The sequence below is a fragment of the Procambarus clarkii genome, chromosome 54, assembly GCF_040958095.1.
Source record: "Procambarus clarkii isolate CNS0578487 chromosome 54, FALCON_Pclarkii_2.0, whole genome shotgun sequence".
NCBI lineage: Eukaryota > Metazoa > Arthropoda > Malacostraca > Decapoda > Cambaridae > Procambarus > Procambarus clarkii.
In genome coordinates this window covers 10,102,889-10,110,477 of record NC_091203.1, presented here as the reverse complement: position 1 = coordinate 10,110,477, position 7,589 = coordinate 10,102,889, and the positions used below count along the sequence as shown (strand labels likewise).

The 7,589-nt window shown below is 38.6% G+C and overlaps 1 long non-coding RNA gene across 1 annotated transcript; it reads left to right on the top strand.

The window, feature by feature from the left end:
• Positions 1 to 855: 855 nt before the first annotated feature.
• On the top strand, positions 856 to 6,494 carry LOC123771412 (uncharacterized). The gene is made up of 4 exons (XR_011222837.1): positions 856 to 1,009; positions 5,729 to 5,812; positions 5,893 to 6,184; positions 6,262 to 6,494. It is a non-coding gene; the product is annotated as an uncharacterized lncRNA (long non-coding RNA).
• Positions 6,495 to 7,589: the final 1,095 nt, after the last annotated feature.

Genomic DNA, 7,589 nt, shown 5'->3' with positions numbered 1-7,589 from the left:
GGTGACCGCGGAGGTAAAGTGGGTTATGGATATTGGGTGTTTATTTAACTAAATAGAGTATGTTAATATGTTATTATTTGTCAGAGTCTATTCTTTGTAATTAAATGAGAAAACCCGACGGCCTTTAAATACCTTCCATATGTTCCCTCATTGTGTTCCTGTACAAACCTAGGGTACACCTCAAGGGTCTGGTGTGTGTAGAAGTACACGGTAATAGAAACGGTTGCTGAGGCAAGGTGTTATGTGTGGTGTAACCGCTGTGTTCGGAATGAACCGGGGTTCAGTGTCACGACACTTATACTTATTTATTATATTCACTGTTATTCAACGTTTGTTTCAACTTAAGATTTATTTTTATTACTAATTTCATATTGTTAAATCATGTAAATATTAGAGCCATGTGTGTCACACGATTTTGTATCATACAATTATTATTGTTAGCAAGGAAAACTAAAATAAAATGTAATAAAATATACAAACCCATTTTAGGCTTTTGCTCAAACCTCCAAAAATATTAATTTAAGCCCACAGTGTTATTTCTCAATATGTAAGTGTAGACCTTGGTTGGTAAATATATACCTTTTAGGCCTACGGTGTTAGAATTACTCATAATCAAATAACTACCCAAATTTTATAAGACAAAAGAAAATATTGTAAGCACAACTAATATTTTGGCTAATAATCAGTAACACAATAGAAAGCCTGCAAATAAATTAATATTTTAATATAATTATAAAATAGAAACAAAGAGAGTTAGTGAAAATGATTAAAATAAATACTGAAGCTCAGTGAGTCTTATCATCATTTTGCTCCACAGGGAGCGTAGCTGACGGTTTAATCAATAGATGGCGCTGTTATAGTGGTCTTGGCAGCTTTTGTGGGGAACTTTCTACCTTTCCCATGAAGTGTTTGGTGTTGAGTCAACGAGGTGCCCGGCCCGCCGTTAACCCTCAGTCATTCCACTGTTGTCTGTGTGGTACCTTCTCTCAGACTTTAAGTGTTGTTAAAGGTTGGTTTTAAGTGAAACGTAAGATTGAGTTTATTACTGATATAGTTTTTATTGTAATTGGTAGTTTAATACGTATTAATTTTATTGTTATGGGTTAAAAGTAGTATATTATTAATAATTAATTAATTTGTATGCTTAGGACATTATCCAGGATATCTTATTAGTGATGTTGAAAGAATACGGTAGAAGCATCCAATAGGTGGAGATTCGTCAGATCCTTAAATTTAGTGATATTATATTCGTTTAATGGAATATTGTAGGCTTGACCACTACTAGGCTTATATGTATAAAATGAAGTATTTTAAGCGTGGTATACTTTACTATACCCCGGACGTGGTCTGCAACATAGTGAAATCTATTTATGAAGTAGTAATGCTTTAAGAAAAATACTTAATTAAATTACTGAAGGTAATTCCATATGTAACTAAAATATCTCCTTTTTGTTATGAAGACCTGAAATATCTTTAGTCAGTTCATGATGGCCTGTTTAATCAAATGATTGTGCTTCAAATATCCATTATATTAAGTTCAACTCCTTAATTGAATGAAAATTCTACAGTATTAAGCTTCACAAATTATAGCCTCGGCAGTTAATAATTGAATGGAAGCTTTTTATTTTTTTTATTTACCAAAGTATGCTTTAACTACTAGCAGTACTTGGCCATGCGTTGCTGTGACTCGGCAACCTTCCCTGTCCCTTTGTCCTCCCCACCATTCCCTCATCCCCACCATTCCCTCATCCCCACCATTCCCCACTCTTGTCCGATGCCTTTCCAAATGGTCTCGTGTTCCTATAACTAAAATATAAGTTGAATGAAATATGAAGAAAATAAAAATTAACTATACTCGCGAAATAAACGGTATGGTAAACACTGAATTCCAACACAAATCACGCAATAAATTAAAAAATAAATATTTCAAAGCAATGGGAAACAGAGGGAACTAACATATTTAGTATAGCAAGTGTTCTTGCATGCAACGGGTGCCGTTTGTAAAGAAAAGCATAGTTTTACCGGTCACGGGTGTGGCATCTATACTTTTACTTACAAAATGAACGTTATGGTAAACATGCCTAGATTCCAACACAATGTCGCACAAAAGATAAATAAAATATCAAAGTGTAATGAATACTTTAAATTTAATAACTTTATAAATAAAAAGTTAGTGATAGTGAATTCCCTGATAGTGAATTCAAAAATTGATGGAAACTTACTGCTTCCTCAACAGTGTCGACGGACTTGTATCGAGGAATTACAGGTAATGTTTGCCTGAAATCTCCTGCAAGAAATATTATAGTTCCCAAATTGGTCTGTTTCAATGCAAATCTTGTAATGATCGATAGTCTCTTAACGATTTTTTGTGGGCCATTATGCATTCATCCCAAACGGTTTACAATTTTGCAATAGTTTACCCATGCCGGATGCTTTGGAAATGTTGCCCGTGGTATTTCAATGAATTGCATGTTCAATAGCAATTTCGAAGTAGCAGTTCTTCCGCTTGGTAACAATGTCGTAGCTATTCCGGATGATGCAAGAGCTAGGGTTATGACATTTTGGGATCTAAATCCTGCTGGAATAAATCTAATTAGGAAGGATTTACAGTTCCTCCTGGCGCACCTAAGATGTCTCCAAACTCTTTATTGACGGTTTTAATTGATTGTAAATGCTTTTTCGCTCGAGCGTTAGCTTAAGAATATTTGATTGCACACATAACGGATCACTGGTGTTGTGATCTTGTTCACGACGCAATTCTACATCGAACGAAGCTGTAGTAGATAGTCGGTAATGGCACTTCCAATTGATTTAGAACTTTGTTCGTGATTTCTAAGCACAAATCTTCAATCATTTATCAATGCTTCGTTTTTTATTTTTACTGTGAAATCAATGTTCTTATTTGATTTTTCCTTCATATTCGACGAATATTTTCAGCCATGTGCGATTTTTCTCCCATAACTGTTGGAGATGGAAAGCCGGTGGTCAATGATTGCAAACAATGCAAGAATTAAATTTGGATGTGACGTGTTGGACGCGTCATTAATGCATACATCCCAGTGTTGGTCGTTCTTCAATAAATTCGGAGCATGACATGCACTACGGAAATTGGCATGTGTTTCGCTGTTGACAAATCTAAATGGCTGGAAAAAAGTTGAACCGGGCACATTTACCAACAGCATGTGAAGAAGCATCAATCTTGATTAGGATGCACAGTGTAGTCTGTCTTAGTTTATTTGAATATGCCAGGTTGTCCGTCGACTTGGTCTCCTGGTTTGTCGTTCAAATGATTTTCTACTGGCATCCCATGTAATACGTATGCACTTCAGAGAAGTGTTTTTGCAAATTCATCATTTTGACATAACGTTAAGAAAGCAGTTTACGTCGTAGCCGGTGGATTCATAGCTGTTGTACATTTGCAACTGTAAAATAAACGTGTTGTCCATTTTCTTGACTTCAAAATAAACATTATACTTACGAACTATTTAAAGTCAAACGCAGATCAAGACACGGCTCAATTTCGCCACCAATTGCACTAAAAAATATGAAGTTAAAAAACGAAATGGAAAAACAATGAAAAAAGAAACAAATTAGCTACTCACAAAATGAACTGTATGGTAAACTCTGATCAATCCCAACGCAACGTCACGCAAAATAATTAAATAAAAATGAAAATAAATATCTACGAAAATTCAATTTATCAATGCAATTGGAAACATTGAAATGGAATCTTAACATATTTTGTATATAGTGTTGCTCTAACGTGCAACAGCACGTTAGAGCAACAGCTCGTGGTTTTTTACCTGTTACAGGTGTTTCATCTAAATAGTACATAAATAAAAAAAAGCGCGTATTAGAATGGAACGTAGTTTCAAAATTGCAAAGCAATTGTGGGAGAACTTTCAGATTACAGCATGTTGCTCTTACATCCTACAGATGTTTTTCCAAAACTTTTTTTTGTCATGGGCGAGACATGTATATAGTAGGTGTATATAAAAACACTCGCCTATTTGAATGCAATGTTGTCAAAATTTCAAAGCAATCGGTAAAGATATTTCCAAGATTTCCCTCGCATTGGAAACCACAGATTTTCAAAATAAAAGCGTTTTTCCCGTCAGACATGACATCTATATAGTATGTATATAAAAACCTGCTCGGATGCGAAAGAAACTTCGTATGAAAATTTCAAGGCAATCGGTGAGGAACTTTCGGAGAGTAGAGATTTTGAACAAACTAACATTTATTTTTATTTATAGATACCACCCCTGTGACAGGTAAAAGCATATTTCATAGTTTTTGAAAAAAGGCGCCATCTGTTGCACATAATGGCAACATGCACGCTATACTAAATGTCAAGAATTCTTTCAATTTTTTGGATTGCATTGATAAATTGCATTCATTGATTTCAATTTTTTTAATTGTATATTTTGACATTGTGTGGGAATTGAGCTGTTTACCCTACAGTTCATTTCCTAAGTATAGATGCCACATGTGACAGGTAAAACTTTTTCTTGGAAAAAAAAGTCCCATCTGTTGAATGTAGGAGCAACACAAATGCTTCACTAAATGTTAAAATTCAATTTCAATGTTTCTGATTGCACTGATAAATTGAATTTTCCTAGATTTTGATATTTTAATTTTGATATAATTATTTTGTATGAGTTGCATTGGAATTGGTCTGTGTTTACTAGACCACTCATTTTATGCGAATACTTTATTTTATCTTCATTAAATTTGTTACTACTTTTTTCAGTGATGGGAACATCAGACCACTTGATGTTCCTAATTTTCTGATGTGAACTTCAAACCATTTGGAAAGGCATCGGATTAGAGTGGGGGATAATGACAAAAGTGAGATGATGCGAAGGATGAGGGGACAGGAGTTTGGGATTGTGGGGATGGGGGAATGGAGAAGGGCGGGAGGACAAAGGGACACGGGAGTGGAGCATGGTGGGAAGGAAGGAAGAGGGGATGGAGTGGGGAACGGTTGGGTGGCCAAGGAGATGGGTGAGGGGGGGAATTTGACAGGTAAGGTTGCCGAGCCACAGCAACGCGTGGCCGGGTACTGCTAGTTAAACGTAACGTTAAAGGCTTTGGCAGTAACTATTGAATTAGTTATCTAAATGGGACGTTAGTTTGTACCTACACTTCAGGTTAAGTTATTAATAGAACTGAATACTTATCTTTGCTTAATTCAAATTATGAAATTTAATAAACTTGCCTTGAAACATGGTTTCATGCTTTTATATATCTAATGTGGAAAGTGTACCTGGGAGTTCATAAATTGCTTAACAGTAAAGTCTCGTTGAATTGTCTAAAGTCGAAGCACCTAGATAGCTTGCCTTATGGACGCCTCGGTGTCCCATAATCTTCCCCTAACAACCTTCCCAACCATCTTTATTGTCCGGCTTCAAAAATCTTGATTTAACTAAAATTGCTGTACTAGTGACAAATTCCAAACATACCTCTCGTTGTCAGTCGGTGATGAACTTCTCGGCGTTATAACGTCAGTTATGTTAAAAATTCAAAAGTAAATCTGATGACTTTTGATCATGGTGGTTAATGACACTATTGTAACATTTGATTAAAAACTGCATTTTTGTTTTCTGTACAGATGGCGGTATTTGCTCTACTCTTCCTCGGTTGTATCGCCCAAGTAATTACTATATTATACCGTATTCTCAAATAATAAAAAAATTGTAGGAGACTAATAATTGCTCCCCAACAGATCCAGGGTCAGGCGTACCAACCTTACGGCACCCACGGGCCCCTGCCAGTCGTCACCCCCACAACCTCCACCATCACCACTGAGGTTGGTAACAATGACATTACCCTTCTTAACCAACCTGTCATATATACATTAACACTTCGTAATGGTGTGTAATATTGCAGACAACCCTGACCCACTCTGCGGGAGACTACAACCTCTGACGTCTGGGTTACTGAGCAGACAGCGATCACCCTGACAGTCACCCAGACCACCACCCAATGGGAGTTTGTTCCCCAGCAGCCACAGACGGTGACCTCTGTGATAAGGTTCACCTCCACACCGGTAGTGTTGGTGACGGCTACGGTGGGGGTCTACCCAGTAAGCACAATGGTCTCCGTCTACAGTCAATTCGTCACCACAACAGATACTGTTAAATACTGGCAGACTATCACCGACGTGGCTGTCACTCACGAGGTAACTATGTAGTCTTGAACGTGTGCAAGTGTTCTCTAAATTTATTACACAAACGTCAATAATGTTTGTAATTACAGATCCAGACGGTCCCTGTGGTATCTACACAAGAACTTGTGCAGGATATAGTAACTACCATTACGCAAATAGTAACTACTACGGTTACTTCCACCACCGCCGGATACTATGCTTAAAGATGGATTATAGATAATTGGCACAAAGTATTGTAATAAACATTTTAAAACGGTAAAGTTTCGTCTAATTATAGAAAGTGTTTGGATTTGAATTCAGTGAAATAAAATCTTTGATTAGTTGTTATTAGTAGACTCCCTCGTAACTATGCAATACTTCTGGTTACTATTCGTCAAATTACTAGAAGCAATGGCGTCTTCAAGTTTCCTCTTAAACCTCTTCCCTCCCCATCACTTTCTGGCACATTGTTGTCGTGAGGGTGCTTGGTGGGCAGCTGCTGGAGTGTGATGCTCCATGGGTCTGTCTCTTTTTGAGGCCTTGTGCTCCAGCTGCTGTCTTTACCAATTTTGGCCAGAACTTTTTTTTTTTTTTTCTCCTCCCTTTGCCTTGTTTTGTCCCCCCCCCCCCCACTTATTTCTAATTGTCATTTCCTGCCGACCTTTTTTGCCTGTTTTGACCCCCCTCCCCGTTCAGCTAGTTGATGCTGTGAGGAGGGGGGGGGGGAGTTAGTGGGCTGCTTCCCCTCCCTATCCGGCCTGTTGGCGCCGTGAGGGGGCTTAGTAGATGGCTGCCGGAGTGTGATGCTCCGTGGGACAGTCCTGTCCTTTTGTGGCCTTGCACTCCTGCTGTGTTCTCTAATTGTGCCAGATTGCTTTTCCATTTAAGTTTCGTTTTTCTCCTCTTCTCCTATCTGCTTGAAGTTTCCTGCCAACCTTTTGCTTGTTTTGGTTATTCCTTTGAACTTCTTCTATTTTGACGCACGGGTGCTTAAAGAGGCATACTCTTGCACCCGTAGAACTATAGTACCCAACATCTCGAGCAAGGGGAACCTTTTATTGTCAATCCCCCTTTCATTGCTGAACCCCGATCTCGACGGAATGACGGTTCTTAAGGTGGCATTTGTGGGGCGTATACTTGCAACGCACCTATACGGGGCCCAGCATGATCAGCGATAGCTTCCTGTTGGGTGTCCTGCCTCAAATTGTGGATCCATGGTGGGTATGGGGGCACATTTGTGGAAGAATTTATCACACTTCGTCTGTATGTCATTGAATGTTTCTGTTGTACTCTCTCGGGCTCGTGGGGTGGGCGACCAAGCCCCCGAGTCGGCCTGTATTGGAAGACCGGGCTTTGTAGCTCCCGCTGCGTTAGGCCCCGACCTTGCTCCTCCTTTGACCGTCCTGACTTCTTCCCCCAGCTCCCCTCCCTCCCTCTG